Source organism: Hyaena hyaena, unplaced genomic scaffold (genome assembly GCF_003009895.1).
Source record: "Hyaena hyaena isolate Hyena2069 unplaced genomic scaffold, ASM300989v1 scaffold_736, whole genome shotgun sequence".
Lineage (NCBI taxonomy): Eukaryota > Metazoa > Chordata > Mammalia > Carnivora > Hyaenidae > Hyaena > Hyaena hyaena.
Genome location: NW_024081372.1, coordinates 1 through 16852, shown reverse-complemented (window position 1 = coordinate 16852; position 16852 = coordinate 1). Strand labels below are relative to the sequence as shown.

The following is a 16852-nucleotide window of genomic DNA, read 5'->3' as shown; positions in this document are numbered from 1 at the left end:
TTAGAAATGCATCATGAGACGTAAGACTAGTGTTAAATTTACAGACCCATTCAGCTCTATCTCCTAGGCATTGATCATGTAACACTCCCTCATGGAGTGACTTACTTGGCTAAAGAAGAGTATAGTAGCATAGCAGGAAGAACTGATCATTAAAAGGCAGGCTTCGTTCACGTTATAAAAAACTTTGAATATCGGGCTAAAGAATTTGAATACTTTGTGTCAATAAGGCGCCATTGATGGATTTTGAGCAGGAGGTTGATGAGAACAAAGAAGTGCTATTAACACACCAGTATGACGCAGACACATGAAACCATTAGAGATGTAGAGATAAGATAAAAAGAATGCAGTAGTCAAGCACTGTGAACAAAGCGTATGCAATAGGACATGAGAGAAGTGAAAGGGAAGAGGGACATCATAAAGGCTGCATGAGTAGATTCTCAGGAAAAGGGGTTCTACTGTTTTGAATGATTTGTTCAGTCATGTTAGTTTTTACATAGCATACAAGGGAAAATATTTCTTGTGATGATTATATAATGTATAGCCGTTAACATTTTCTGCGTCCGTGTGTGCAAAGACGCCTGTAAAGCAGGGCCAATAAATTCGTTACCTTTCTCCTGTTAAGACATTCCACTGGCTCACATACATTATTGTTGAAAGACAGAAGCAGATGTTAATGGAAGTGATGTTTAATGATCTGTGACCCTATATACAAAGAATAGAGGCATCATAGTCATCTGCTAACCACATCCATGAAACCTGCCAGTGCAATAGAATTCATGACCTTCAGATCTCAAGCACCAGCCTCTTCCCAGTGAGTTGAAAGAACTCAGCTGGAAGAAGAATAAAAAGGAGAGTAAACATTTGAACAAGTGTGACATTCCCTTGTATCGGGGGTAAGTGATATATACACAGCCTTCCCTTTACCTCCCATTTCCCCTACAATTAGGGTGAAGCTTGTTCTCAAAGTGCACAGCAGCTGGGGTTCACAGGAGGGCATTACCACAGTTGGATGCCAATCTTTAATGATGCAACACTGCCTATGTACACAGACATCAAGGTCATCAGCAAATATGTGAAAAATATCACAACAAGTTTCTATTAAAAGCATCAGTAAGGATGCAACGACCAAAGGAAAAGATTTACTTTCTAATCAAAGAGAATCTATAGACAATTGAACACATGCGGTATTGTACATGAGAGAAAGGGCAATATCCACATCATTTGGAGGGGAAATCATCAAAATAAGTTTTGTAGGTTTTGTTAATTATCATTACTGAAATGAAAGTTTCACTTTGACACTGAGAGTCACCAAGAGAGAAACAGTTCCAAATTCTTAGGCATCCTGCCATGTTATGATTAATTTTACAGTCCATGCATGGATGTTTAGTTAGAGAAGAGAACTGTAGATATCTTGTACAATCCATCAAAATAGTAGGAATAAACTGTCACTCCCAACCTGAGCCGTGAACATGTTTATTTATGAGCCACTCTGCTGAAATTGAAAAAAAGAAAATCAAGACAGCAATGCAAAGAGAAGCTTCTGAAATGTTCAGCTGTTAAGCAACAGCTAGTGGAAAGCAGGCAACAAAGAAAGCCTGACTTATTTTTAGTTTTCAAAAAGGCTGGGGACATTGGTTCACGTGGTTTAGGTTTCTTACTCGACCCACCTAAGACCCTTAAAATCTAATGTGATGGTCTTCAGAGTTTGGCTTGTTATTTTTAAAAAAGAAACGAAATCTCTTCTCCAAATCTTTCATGTTAAACCTCATTAAGAAAAACAGAAAATAAGTATGCCAACATGGTAAGTGGTCATCTTTGTGAAACAGTATTGTACGTGGTTTTATATCTTTCTATAAATGTGTACTTTTCCCCACCACTTTTACATTATAAGATTATAATGACACATAAAGCCAGAATCTTCTTTCTCTTACCTATATTTTTATCCTCATTTCTTGGGCCAAGAGCTAGTGCAAAGTAGGGCCTCAATAAATATCTGTTAAGGGAAGGAATCAATGGATTAATTAAAGTAATATCAGGGTATGATCTCACAAGGGACTTACTCTTAAATTCCCATGGGGTATAATTATAGATCTAAATAAAAGTACACAGGCACTCCTAAGTGGCTCAGTCAGATGAGCACCCAATGTTTTATTTTGGCTCAGGTCATGATCTCAGGATCATGAGATGGAGCCCCACATTGGGCTCTGCACTGAGCATGGGCTCTGCTTGGGGTTCTCTCTCTCCTTCTGCCCCTCTCCCATGCTCTCTTACTCTCTAAAATTAACTAACTAACTAACTAAATAAATAAATGTGCACAGATTTATTTAAACTTTGAAAAATTTAGCTAAAGAAAAATCTACTTATTATTAATACACAGAAGAAATTTCTACAAACAACAAGGCCAGTCTGACTAGAAATGAGTAGAAGATAAGTTAATTGGTGGCTCCAATGTGTTATGCAAAAATAAGAGCATGAAAACTTAAAAAAATATTTTATCTTACTATGTAATATTGGGTCAAAGAGGAGATTTGATTACTACAGTGCTATGTATTCAAACTTATGGGATGTTGCCAAAGATTGTTTTTGATGGAGAGAACAATTTACTAGTTAAAATTGTTGATCTAAGATGCTGAAGAAAGGACAAGAAGATAATACCCAAAGACATAACTTAAGGAGTTAAGAAATGAGAGAGAGAGAGAGTAGCTGATGACTCAAGGTCTGACTGATACTTTGTAAAAAGATGACAACTAGAAACAACAACAACAACAACAACAAACAACAACAACAAACAAACCTTGGAAACAGTTTCAGGGGAAATACAGAAAATTACTTGAGAAGAGAAATTAAAAAGAACAGTAGTCATAGAAGTTACTTAGAAATTATGAGATAAATATTCCACACACAATGGAAATAAATTTGAAAACAACTACTTGTTTTAAATAAGTATTAAAACGGTAGAAAACCAAGGAGCTAGCCAGTAACCAGAAGCACAAATAAAGAGGCATCAAAGAAGCTCTGAACCAGATGCAGCAGGCTCTTATGATTTTTCTGGCTAATGTTACAATACCTTCAGCAAGTAAATAATCTTCATTTCACTGATATTTCCCAGGACATATCCCTAAAATTTCTTCCAATAATTTTATAATACCAGCATTACCAAATATAATAAAAGTTCATAAAAAACTGAAATTTTCCTGGGACTTCTTGTGTCTTGCCTTCTCCTTGAACCATTCTTCCTTAAGATGTGAAACCCTCCCATTACCAAGGTATCCGTGACAACTTTTCCCGGTCCTTCCCTGAATACTCCCCTGAAGATTGTGCTGCCCCAGGCACTCGCTATCCAATTCATCCAATTTTATTCTATGTGTTGAATTACAATGTGAATTTATTTTACCTTTTTCCCCCTCTTTTTCTTTTTTTTAACACACTTATTGTTTATCTCTGGCCACTGGAGGGTAAACTCCATGAAGACACAGCTGAAACCTAAGTGTTTTGAGCACTGCTAACCAGATAGTACACACTCAATAGATATTTGTAAATGTTATTTCTCACTTAGGATTAGACATGTAAACAGCTGATAGATTTCAGTTAGATACTATGAAGCAATTATATTTTAAGTATCATAATTAAACATATTTTTATATCACCTACCATGAAGTAGAGCAGTGCACTAAAAGGATAATAGATGATGAACTAATTATAATTTATCCTACAAAAGCAGGGATGGTTGGTTCAACATTAGCAAATCTATAATGTAATTGCTTACATACATGTAAGCATTTTCTAAAACTCAGCAAATATTCCTAACTGAAGCATTTAGTAAAATAGCATATCATGATGCAGAAAACTAAGGAAAAGTGAGGTTTTGTGTGTACTTCGGTATAGTCCCTTGGAACATACTAATAGATTATGGATATTGGTATGGTCTTGGCGACCACTACTCCTGAGCAGGAAGCCTGAATTCTAATTTGGCTCAGGTATCCCTCCAATTTGATGGCCCTGAAATAGCTCTGCACTCTGTAAATATTAACAAATAGAATCAATGGGAAAAGTTATTATTACTTTCTCTAGAAATCCCTACTTAGGCTTTAGGGAAGTTGGGCTAGAACATGTGGCTTGGCTTATAGGAGTGTGAAGTCCTCAAACTCTGAAAAAGTACAAGGTCCAGAAGACTCAGGCAAGGCTAAGAATCTTTCTATGCAAATGGAAGAAAAACAAACAAACAAACAAACAAATTATCCAGGCCTTCTGAGAGAGAGGACTTAAGTTTTAAGTTTCCAAATTAAAAAATAAATTATTAATGGGAACATAATTGGTAACAATATTGAAATATTTTTAAGAGCCTGGTATAATTTGAAAACTAGAACAAAAATAGAAATATAGCTTGATAAAACAGAATTGAATCCAGAAACAGAACCAAACTTTAAAATAATATTTCAAATCTGTTGGGGAAATATGGCATTAGGATAAATGACTAGTCGTTTATGAAAAATGTTAAATTCTTACGTTATTCCTTATACCTGAAAAACTTCCATATTCATTTCTAAATAAAATATGAAAATGGAATTATTAAAAGTTCTAGAAGAAAATGAAAATGGAAATAAAACAAATCTTATGCATGTCAAACCCTTTCTCATACTGATCTAAAACCAGAAAAAAGGCCCCACAAAATTAATTTTAAAAATATAAACACTACTTGCGGTAAAAACATGACAACAAGTTTAACAGACAAATGACAAACTGAGAGAAAATGTTCAAGATTTGACAGTCAGCTATAAGCTGCTTCTACACATCATTAAGAAAAAGTTACTGTCTAATAGAAAAAGAAAAAGTGTGAACATGTAATTTTAAAATAAACATATCATTCATAATCGTTATTAGAGATCAAATAGGTACAAATTGTAATAAAGATGAGATATCATTTTTGCCAATCAGAAGAAACTTTTCCTTTTTCCAACCATAATAACAATGACATAATGTTAATAATAATGGTGATGGAGAAAATCAGGCCTTGTAATAGACTGTTTGTAGAGTATTTGACATAAATTCATAAACTGTCATTTGAAACTACCTGTTTATCACTATTATGAAATAAGCATACATTGAAATAATACATACGGAATTCTGTATTAATTAAATAATCTGGTAAGTGCATAGATATGTGTGTAAGGATATACATAGCACTGTTTTTTAATAGAATTGGACACAGATGTTGGACATAATTGCAAGGGAATTCTATGCAGTCATGATACACAGAGTAATGAATGTGTATAGTTTCTCTGGTGCCTCTATATACACAAAAAATGGAAACTACACATGAAATATTAACATTTGTATATTAAAGCATTACATTGATCTCCATTTTCCACTTCTTATATACAGAATTTTTAACAATTGTTATAACTGCTTATAATTTATAATGACAATCTTTACATATAGAAAGATATATAAAATGTATGTAATCAGAAAAAAATGTGTAGTAATAAAATGGGTAAGAAAAGAAGACTTGTCTTCAAGATATTAAATCATAGTACAAATTTTCAATAATTTATGTAATTAATACCGGTATAAGAATCAACAGACAGGTCAAGTAGGTTTGAGATTGTTGATATTTAAATATAGATAGCTGATGTTTATGTATATGATAGTTATGCCAAAGGACATATGGAAAAGGATGGATTATTCACCAAATGGTATAGAGAAATGTGTGAACTTTGATCCTTTTTTTAAAATCATACAGTATATACCACATTTTGGAAAAACAAATTAATTCTGAAAATAAAGTAATAGGAAATTGAGTGACTTTTGATCTCTTTGGAAAATTAAGAATTATTTACTTAATGATGAATCATGGGAATCTATTCTGAAACCAAGAGCACACTGTATACACTGTATGTTAGTTAACTTGACAATAAATTATATTAAAAATATTTTTATTAATATGAAAGCAATGGAAATTATCATAGAGGAAAATAATAGTTTGTCTAAGTACATCAAATATTAAAGCAATGAGTGCAGAAAAAACATACCTTTAGACATAAATTTCTTGATTTATTTTCACAGTCAAATGTGAAGGCAGAACAAAGCATCTCATTCATGAGAAAACTCACTTCCCAGGTGTCTTATGTAGGAAGATACCCACGGAGGATAGACTTAGAAAAAAAAAATGCATGAGTACAACAGACGAAGCAGTAAAGAGATCCAAGATCAAGTTGATCTAACTCTTTAGCTCTACAGTAGGCCAAAAGGTAAAGCTTGAGAGAAAGATGCTCCACAGAATAATCACTATGATGGAGACTTTAGAAGAAATAAGATATGAAAACAGCACAAAACACCATGAAGAAAAAAAGAGTAATCAGAAACTTCAGGAAAAACAAACAACTGTAATTGAAAGCCACAGATCAATTGTAAAGAAACCAGTCCAAGACAAAGCAAGAAGACTTTAGTGTTCAGGAAGAAAAATAGAATAAAATGGCATAGGAAAAATAAAAATAGAATTACATTTCAAACATGAGTATTATGAGAGTTACCGAATAAAAACCATGGATTCATTTTTTCCCAACAAAATGAAAGAAAAGCAATTAGCAACTCCAAGAGAAAACTACAATTCAGAAAAAGCCCGATACAAATATGAAAGAGAAGAAAAATAGTATGATTTTAGACACCTACTAGGCTTTAACAAAGAAGAATACTTTGAGTGGCACCGGAGGTGCAACACTGAAAGTGTAGAAAGCGAGGTATAATTATAAAAAACTGCATGATTTTCTAGCGAATTTTATTTACCTAGTCATGATTGCATCAATGTTTGTTTCATTTTTAGAACCAACCTATAGATAAAGCAAGAAACATTTAACGACGTGTGCAAAATACACAAGAAAGTAGAGAAAGAGAATGATATGCAATGACAGAGTCCTTGGTAAGTTCATTTACACATTAAAGTGGAAGCAAGAAGTATTTATTGCCCACAGGTTTAAGGAAATGACTTAAAGATCTAATAAAAAGCAATAGAAGAATTAAAGATGGGCTTACAAAACTAATTGGATGTAGAGATAGAAGCAGGGGAAGATATGAATTAGTAACCTCCTCATTTATCAAGGATTCAATTGATGAGATTTTTTATTATGAGTGAATTATTTGGACTTCTATCTGGGAATGCCTGAAGAAATAAAAATAGGAATGCAAAATGGAGTTAACTCAGGAAAGTGCCCTTGAGATAGGAGGAATGAAAATGAAACTGTTGCTACTCAGGTTAAAAAATGTAAATTTCTGTATTATGATAGTTTTATAAATAAAGTAAAATGCAAAAAGCATACTGGAAATATTTGAAACACAAAAAGGATATTTTCTGGGTTAAAAATACAAATATCTTTGAAATAAAAAATAAATATATCAATTTTCAAAAGAAATGAGCCCAAACTGGCAATTTAAAAAAGCAAAAACTGGGGCGCCTGGGTGGCTTAGTCGGTTAAGCGTCCGACTTTCGCTCAGGTCATGATCTCGCGGTTCATGGGTTCGGGCCCCGCGTTGGGCTGTGTGCTGACTGCCAGCTCAGAGCCTGGAGCCTGTTTCAGTCTGTGACTCCCTCTCTCTCTGACCTTCCCCTGCTCACGCTGTCTCTCTCTCTCCTAGAAATAAATAAATAAATTTTAAAAAATTAAAAAAATAAATAAAATAAAAAAGCAAAAATGTACTTTCATATTTTATCCACCAAATAAATCAATACAATTAAGCAAAAATAAGGTACTTTTTAAGTAATTAAGTTTTCAAAATATTTAAAAATATTATAATACCAATGTAACAGTAGGGGCAGTATGTATTTCTACACTTTGCAGTAGGAAGTGTTAAATGGTGAATGTTTATAGGTCAAAAAAGAATAATTTTATCTGGCAGCTTGACCCAATAAATTTAGTTTTAGAAATTCATCTTAAAGGTATAGTGCCACCATTTAAAATTCATAAATGAGCATATCCATATAAATATTATTTATAATAGTTAATATTTAAAAATTTTGACCAGCTAAATAAATAAAAATAGATGAAGGCCTAATGAATGTTTTCTTAGATCATATCAAAAGTGAAAAAGAAAACCACATACAGGAGTGCCTGGGTAGCTCAGTTGATAAAGTGTCCTTCTGGCTCAGGTCACAGTCTTATGGTTTGTGAGTTTGAACACCGTATTAGGCTTTCTGTCCCCCTTCCACTCCATCCCTCCCCTGCTTGCTTAGGTGCTCTCACTCTGTCTTTCTCTCTCTCTCTCTCTCTCTATCAAAAATAAATAAAGATTTGTACAAATTTACAAAAAAAAGAAAAGAAAAGCACATACCATGTAAGATTGAGAAATGCTGCTTACAATCTCAATGTTAATGTATTTCTATTACTCATACATATTTAAGCAATTCATTTACATAATGTAATCATTATATAGAATGAAAGATTATCTGTATGAATGTGTATACAAACTTAGAAACAATTGTAAAATACTACTATTCTGAGTGGTTTGTTTATGGTTAATATTTATCATGTTGATATTTCTATGTTTCAGATTTTTAAATGTGTCCTTTTATATTATAACCAGACAGACTATATATTATTTATGATTGATAAACTAAACTTAAAGAAAATAAAGTTATTTTTATTTCATAAAGCCAAATATAAATTACCTAGGAACTCTGCTTAGCTTAAATTATATCACTTAAATGAAGCTGCAAATTATTTTCAAGGACTTTATGAGACTTACTGCTGAGTGACTAGATACAACTAATTCATCATTCATATAACAAATCCCTTATTCACGAATAGAAAATGAGTGCTCTCTGAACACATGATCAAAAATTAGTAGAGATTTAATTAATGAAGTTTCGTTGGCCCCATAGAAAGTTTTAGTTAGCTATTTTAGGCTTAATTGCAGACACAGAATTTCTCCAGACACAGTTAACACATATGTTTATAAACTTTAAAATTAAATACATTTATGTGATTTTATTTTCATGGTAATTTAGCATTATGATGCTGTTAATTTTATTTCAGGACCTATTCTGAGGACATTATCAAGCAAAAAAAGCAATAGGGTTTTTCAAATTAGATTTCAGTGTATCATAAATAAATCAGTAGAACATATCAGTTATACACACACACATAAAAAAAACTACAGGTTTGCTGTGAAATTTATTGCAGTAAAGAATATTATACAGGCATATCTGTTGAAGTTATAAACTTCAACCAAACAGCCTTAGATGATAGTCTCAGACCATGTACCTTGAGGGAAATTGTATTCTACGCTCACTGTGTACAACAAGTTCTTCACAAAAAGAAAACAAAAGTTAGTTATTCAGTAAACAGGAAGCATGAGTACCTGAATTATTTGAAAATAAAGATATTCCATTTTCTTCTAGTGGAAAGGGGAAGGAGAATAGAAGAGGGTATCTGTAAATGAAGAATTAAAATAAATGGGGGCCTATTTCAAGAAGCAATTATAAACTCTACTAGAATTTAAATCTATTTTATAGACCACAGGGAAATAATGTGGGTTTTTTGAGGGAGGTATAACAAGATCGGGCCATACTGTGGACAGAATATCCCACAGAGATTCTCTGTCAATGAAACTTTCTTAATTTTAAAATTTAGGAAATGCATGCTAAGTAAAGGCATCCATATGAATAATCACAGTGAGTTTTATCATAGGAAAGGCTCTGAGAAGTCCTGTGATAAAATGTAACCTCGGGGGAAAAATGTAAAATCTGTTCAAATTTGCAGACTCAGTTCTGGCTAAATATATTTCATCAAAAATTAGTTTGGATTATAGCTACTCTTCTAAATTATCTCTGAAAACAGCTGCCTTATAATGATATCAATGTATTCTACAATGAAGAGTGTGACATAACAATAGAAGTCTTTATATTACTCATTGTTCTTATGATATACTGGGCAGTATTCATTTTTAAAAATTTCCTACATTACCTCTCACTTCCTGCTCTTAAGCTTGTCTTTTCATGTAAAAAATTAACAAGCCTGGTTATTAAATATGTAAAAATGTAAATGTCAAGAAATATCTTAAAAAGTGTAAGAATTATTATTTTAAAATAGTAAATAGTTTTTTCCTTATAAGATTTATTATAGTTTATAAATTCCCTTAAAGGAATTAAAAATCAAATTGTAAAATCAAAACTCAAAAAGAATTTATTTTACTGTTACTATGCATGTGAATCCATCAGAATTATTTTCAAATCTTAAGTCAATCCCTGTAATCACCACTACGCCCCCACCCCTGGCCCAAAAAAATCCAAAACAACTATAAACACCCATTCCATCCCAACTAAACTACAATTTAGGATTTCTGAAGAATTTAATTCATATTTCATACACAGAATTTATTTGGTGAGACTAAAAGAGTATTTTACCAAACCACTTGCTCTAAGCAGACACTGTTCACACAGGCACCATCAAAAAAAAAAAAAAAAAAGAAAGAAAGAAAGAAATATTAACATCTTTGAATGTCAGTGTTTGAAATATATCTTAGACTATTGACAATTCTGTCTGGCAGAGCTTTCTGACCACCTCATGAATTAGGAGAATGAATGTGGCCTTGAAAAGTTAGACTTTCTTTTGGAAAGTCATATTCACAGTGACTTGTCATCTCCTATTGTAAAACTTCCTCTCCGTGGAAGTTCTCTTGGGTCTTTATTTTCACTATTAAAAGAGACCAAACTCATTATGCTATTTAACACCTTGAACTAGACAGCAACTTGGCACCGAAAAGGAACAGCCAGTGTTATATTTGCCATTAAATACAGGCACCTTTTAAACTATTCAGAGTGCGATTTTATTAAGCAAAAGGCATATTATTGGCCCAGGGCCATTTGCTATAAATATTTTCTGGTCAAGATCAATTGATGTAGAACATCTTGAATAATGCTGAAGGAAATATAAAACAAGGCCTAAATGTCAGATGATATAAATATTACATAAATATTAGAAATTAAAGTTAAGTTATTTCTAAATTGTATTTTTTTGTATAATCTGGATATTGTTGACATGGGTATATAGAATCCAATTCTAATTATAAAAAGAATGCTGAATTTATGCCACATAGAAAATATGCAAATTTACCTCCTGTCTAGTGCCTTCAAAGGAGAAGCCCTGAAAAGCAAATCAATTTTTGGCTTAAGAGAGAATGTGCCTTTCCCTTCAAATTTGGGAACACTAACCAATCAATATCATTTTGGATGTCCTTTTTTGTCTTCATTACTCTAAACTAAGAGTACTGAAAGTTAAACAATGGTAAAGGAGAAAAATTGAACACACTGTAGTGAAATTTTACAGATGCCAGAAGCTTATTTCAGTGGCTTCTAAGTGGTTAACTTCAACGTGTTTCAAGACAGTAACTTAGTTATTCTTGTGATGTTCCTAAAGGGACATAGAGCAGTAATAGGACTTCCTGAGAATATGGAAGAGAGAGAGAGGGAGAGAGAGAGAGAAAGAGAAGTAACTATTATGGAAGAAACTGACAGTTTTTATTTTAAAAGAATCCAAAAGAAAATCTCTTATGTACCAAAGATATAACTTTTATAAATAATATTTTGTGCTAGATATCATCTCTTCCTTGCCAATGCAGTTACAACATTGCTGTTTAAAGAAAGAAAACCATATTTTGAACTCATATAATATGTATATGTACAGGCACATATGAAAATTATTTTGATTTGTAAATATGTTTTTCACATGACAGACATGTCTTAGATATTTGCTGTGTTTCTCCTATAGGTTCAAAAATGTGCGTGATTTGTTCAAAATTTTTGATTTTTGATGAATATGGGTTTTTTTTTTGTAATTTAATTACTCTGAAGCCACAATCTCCTTCAACTAAGCAAGTTTTGGGTTTTTGTTTTTGTTTTGTTTTTCTGGATACACAAAATGCACAATGTAGAGAGAATAAAAAATAGTAGAGAATGAGGACTCTGTAGTATTAATACCTTCCTCCACATCTATCTCCTTACCAAGATCGGCATGCATGTGCTGTCATTTCCTAAATAGAATACCAATCCCCTAAGAACACCAAGATAATCCTTCTAAGTTGGTTTTGGACAGAAATGATAAAAAATTATGTCTAAGAATAACGTATTGATCTGCCAACCTAATTAAAGTTAAAATAAAGTCTAATAAAATCTAATACATACAGACCCCCAAACTTCAACTTAATTAATGAATGGACATAACTTAGGAGAGGAAGTATGATTGATATTTAGGTTGATTCTTCCAAGTTATCAAGTGAAGCAAAACTTTGAACCCTGGGGAAGTTACCTAACCTCTCTACAATTCAGTTTTGTTGAAAGTAAAATGTTGGTAAACCTAGTACAGGGTTGATGTGAGACTGTCAAAGTTTTCTGTCAACTGAAAAGCACTATACAAATAAAAACATATATTATTTACCAAAAAAAGTAAAGTGCAAATCAGCTTTCACCTATATACTCTTCCATATAAATCAAGGTAAGCAATGATGATTATTACCTCTAATTTAGAAAGAAAATGGGAGTTTTGTATTGTTCTCAAGAGAATATAGGGTTGAACAAGAATATAGGGGTAAACATCTACCATCAAACCTATACGAGTATATATACTTATGTTACATATTCCTGGAAAAGATTTGAAGGATTTTACACAACTAAATACAATTTGAAAAAGGGACAATTAAAAGTGAAAAGGGAAGAACAATCACTCCGAAGGAGCAGGGAAACAGTAATATTTTCAGAACCTGTTATGACTCATTTAGTGTAGTTGGCATTCGAATGTCACCTGAGCTGTAGCAAAAACGATCGATATGGATAGATTGAGTGAGACCAAAGTCCTACAGCTGTTGTGAACTTCATGAAGGGTATGCAGCTGTAAGCTCTTGTACGTGATGTTGTGAGGTCTTATACACTCCCCAGTGAGTCTTCTCCACTTTACTTACATTCTTCTGTTTCAGTCTCAATCATAGAGTCCTAACAATGAAAAAACTCACACTGGACTTTATTCTGATCTAGGGTATTTAAGTCTATGTCCCTCAAATTCACCCTATCCCACCTGAAGATATCTGTATGTTTCATCTGTTCTTTCCTCTTTACTGAGTTAGAGAAACATAAAACCTCTCTTGTTTTTTGAGGCCAACCATCCTCCTGTGATCTGTCTTCAATCAATGTCCTCTCTCTTCATTGTATTTCAAACTCTCTCTCTCAACTTGTCCCTTCCTCTCTACTCAGCAAAATATTTATCTTTCTTATTTAAAAAAAATTTTTTTAAACAATTTGTTCATTTTTGAAAGACAGAGAGAGAGGGAGACACAGAATCTGAAGCAAGCTCCAGGCTGTGAGCACAGAGCCTTATGTGGGGCTCCAACTCATGAAGCACGAGATCGTGACCTGAGCTGCAGTTGAACGCCCAACCTACTGAACAACCCAGGTGTCCCTTGGTCTTTCTTACCTTAAAAACTACATTTCTTGATTTTCTCTCACCCTAAAGTACAGAGAATACAACCTAGGAGGTCAACTGAATTAACCTCAAATAGCAGTTACCCATTAGCTATGTAGATTCTCCACCTCACCCCAAATATTGAGCTTGTGTCTGATTTTTTATGTTTCTTCCCTTCCAGCCATGTTTGAATCTAGCACATTATATCACTGGGCAGATTTGCTCTGCAACATTTTTGATTTGTTACCTTTCTGTTGGTTCCTTCTACAATCATACAAATGTGTATTTTGACTGCTTCTTTTCTAAATTGTCATGGCTTACTAATTGGTCTTCCCATATTTAACGTCCCTGTCTCCGACCTATATTTTATATCATTATACATTTCCCAAATCAACTTCACATCTGATTTTTGTTTTTAAAATCTCAGTGATATGCGTTGCCCAAGAAATACATTATCCACTAAGCAAGACATCTGAATGATCCTACAGTATACCCCAAATAAGCCTTCCAATTATCCTTACGACTGAACTCCACACATCCTCACTTTACGGTTACAGTTGCAATTCAATAAAATTTCCCTGTGCTTTCCTGCCTCTGTATCTATGATCATAATTTTTGATACCAAAGATCACCCTGTTAAACATCTCAACCCTAGAGTCTCTTTGATGCATTTTTAAAGACTCCTTTTAAAGTCCTCCTCTTCCAGTAAGTGTTGTGGGTTCCTCAGCCAGAACTTCCCCCATTTAAAAATTTTTCAGAAGACTTCATGTGTTTCTCGTGACTTTTACCTTCTATCTCATCTTGTATTCTTTTCTTGGCGGGTAGAAGCACACTCATCAATACCAGTCATCATGTCAATTTTGTCTCTGCCTCAGTTCTCATCAAATTCTTTGGCTTTGAAAATACTCGGGGTTCAATTAAAAGTAAATGCATGTTGACTTTGCACATATCTACAGAATAAAGACGAGAGAATCAGTTCTTCCTTTCCTTTCACATCAAAAGAGATGTTCACATTTTGCAGCCTGTTTGTGCGCACCTACACACGTGCAGCACCCATGAGATCTCATCAACTTAAGAAGTGAAATCTTGTGCCAGAGTGATGTTTACATGGTGGGTGAGAAGAGAGTACTGGATGACAGGAAGGATGACAAGTCAAGTGAACCAAATCTGAAGTGGTAATTTTTACAACCTGAGTAATCTGCTCTCCATATGTTTCCTGCAAATCCTAGGAAAGGTAGTAGACCCATGGTCTTTTCATTAGAGGAGAGCACATAAAGATTCACCTCCTAGCAGGAATAAATTTAGAAATAGAGAAAGAAGAGGAAAGCTTTTTGGCAACCTTTCCTGAAAGTGTGGGCAAAGCTGAAACCAAATGGAGAGAGGAGTCTGTTAACCTTTATCACACACCACATGCAAAGTAATCACACATCATAATGCTTTCATATCATATGTTCATTTCAGACAGGGCACCACATAGTTCAGCTTCTGGCAGCTGGGAAAATTATGAAGCAGCAAGGTCTACCCATAGAGTTCAGTCCTTTCTTTAGAGTTCTTGGCTTACATAGCTTGAGACAAATAGAGAGTATTTTGCTCATAAGTGGAATCTAGACCTAAATTAATTTTTCTTACATAATTAAAAAAATGTTTCAACTATTGTAAGTCAAAGAAATTCTATATAATCTAATGTGGGGAAAAGAAGGTGTATTTACCTTCCTATGGTGGTTTTAATGCAAAATTTCAAGTTCCTAATACATGACATTCTTTCTCTTTTGTCCCCTTAAGTCCTCATTACCCCTCAATTGTCCCATCATAAGCAGGGGGATGCAGGCTACAGTATGGGAAAGAGATATTTTGATTTGTTCACATCTCAAGGAATGACTTTATTATCATCACATACAGATATATACATTCTTGGTAATTTTCTTGAGACCGTGTCTCTCGGTGTTGGAAAATGCATACTTTTTTGGAAGTTTGTAGAGTGCTTTAGTTATTGGTTCCCACATGTTGTCACGAAAACACATCAAATGTGTCAATATTTGGGCTTCTTGTTAATGACAATCTATTTTCCTTAGGAATTGTACTCTAGATCAGACAGAGGCCTTTATCCTAGCCCCTTTATTTATATTATTAGCTAACAGAAGACCTAATAAAAGAGTAAGCAAATTGCTCATATACGTCTGCCTGCTGTTTTCCGGTCATACTAGAATCGTGATATGACAGCAGAACATGTTCTTGGCATGATGGTCTGGATTTGATTGATTCCCACCCTCTCCTTTTCATTTGCTATATAATATTGAACAAGTTACTTAGAACATTTATTCTGCATCTATTTAATCATCTGTGAAATGAGGATAATAAAACTTACCTTCAAGTTGTCCTATGGATTTAATAACATGACATGACTAAAAGCGTCTAATACGCCCATTAAATAGTAAATCCCCCTTTTTCTTCTGCTTTCCCCACCCCCATTTTAGAGTTAATTCTAGCACTTTTTTGCCTTACAGAGAGATTATAAGTGCAGACCCAATTTTCAATTTTATCCCGCCTCTACTTTCTGTAACCATCTCCATGCTGTGTCTATTTTTAAAGCACTCCATTGTGTTTCACCATTTAAAAAAGAAATGCTTATCTGAAAACAATATAATAAATAAAAACCAAAAAAAAAAAAACATACTGCCAGCATACAAACCACTTAAACCTGCCATATCTCAGTTAATTCTCCTAAGAATTATTCTAAATAGATTTTATTTATCTTTAATCTATAAATGAGGAAACTAAGGTTAAAAAGGCTAAGTGACTTTTATAATGCCACAAATGCGGAGCAAGGTTAAGTGGTTTCTCTAAAACCGAAACATGAGTAAGTAGCAATTCTGGGAATCGAACCCAGGTTTTCCAATCTCAAGCTAGTGGCCTTTCCCCTCTTGCATTCTGGCAGAGATGGACCACAGTTTCCACCCTACCCTTTAATATACTTCTACAATTTCCATACTAAATTGTAGTATATTTTGCCTTAACATCTTCTTTCTGTTCTCCTCTAGAAACCTAAAGAAAACTTTGCCTATTTCTGTTAAAATAGGAATCTTTAATCAGTCGTAGGTTAAAACAGACTTTTAACTGAGGAAAAAATATTTCAGGCCATGGTATTTGAGTAAAACCAAAAGAAAAGAAGGATGTTTATTAATAACATGAAATAACTTTTTGGATAAATGGCAGAATATTATGTTTTCAAAAAACATACCAATTCAGGTATTACATGATCATTAACTGCAGATAAAATACACTAAGTGTGTTTTAGAGGGCAAGATGGCGGAGAAGTAAGGAGCTCCGTACTTGCACTCGCGCCCATACATCACACAGAAAAGATCCAAAGACATTGGAAACCTTACAAAACCTGAGAGATTGGGAGAAAA

At 33.5% G+C, this 16852-nt stretch overlaps 1 long non-coding RNA gene across 1 annotated transcript in view; it reads left to right on the top strand.

The window, feature by feature from the left end:
* LOC120220937 overlaps nucleotides 1–6877 on the top strand; it is an 86941-nt gene extending 80064 nt beyond the window's left edge. The window contains exon 3 of the long non-coding RNA XR_005525697.1: nucleotides 6821–6877. This is a non-coding gene — a long non-coding RNA (uncharacterized LOC120220937). The remainder of the gene's footprint in view (nucleotides 1–6820) is intronic.
* Nucleotides 6878–16852: the final 9975 nt, after the last annotated feature.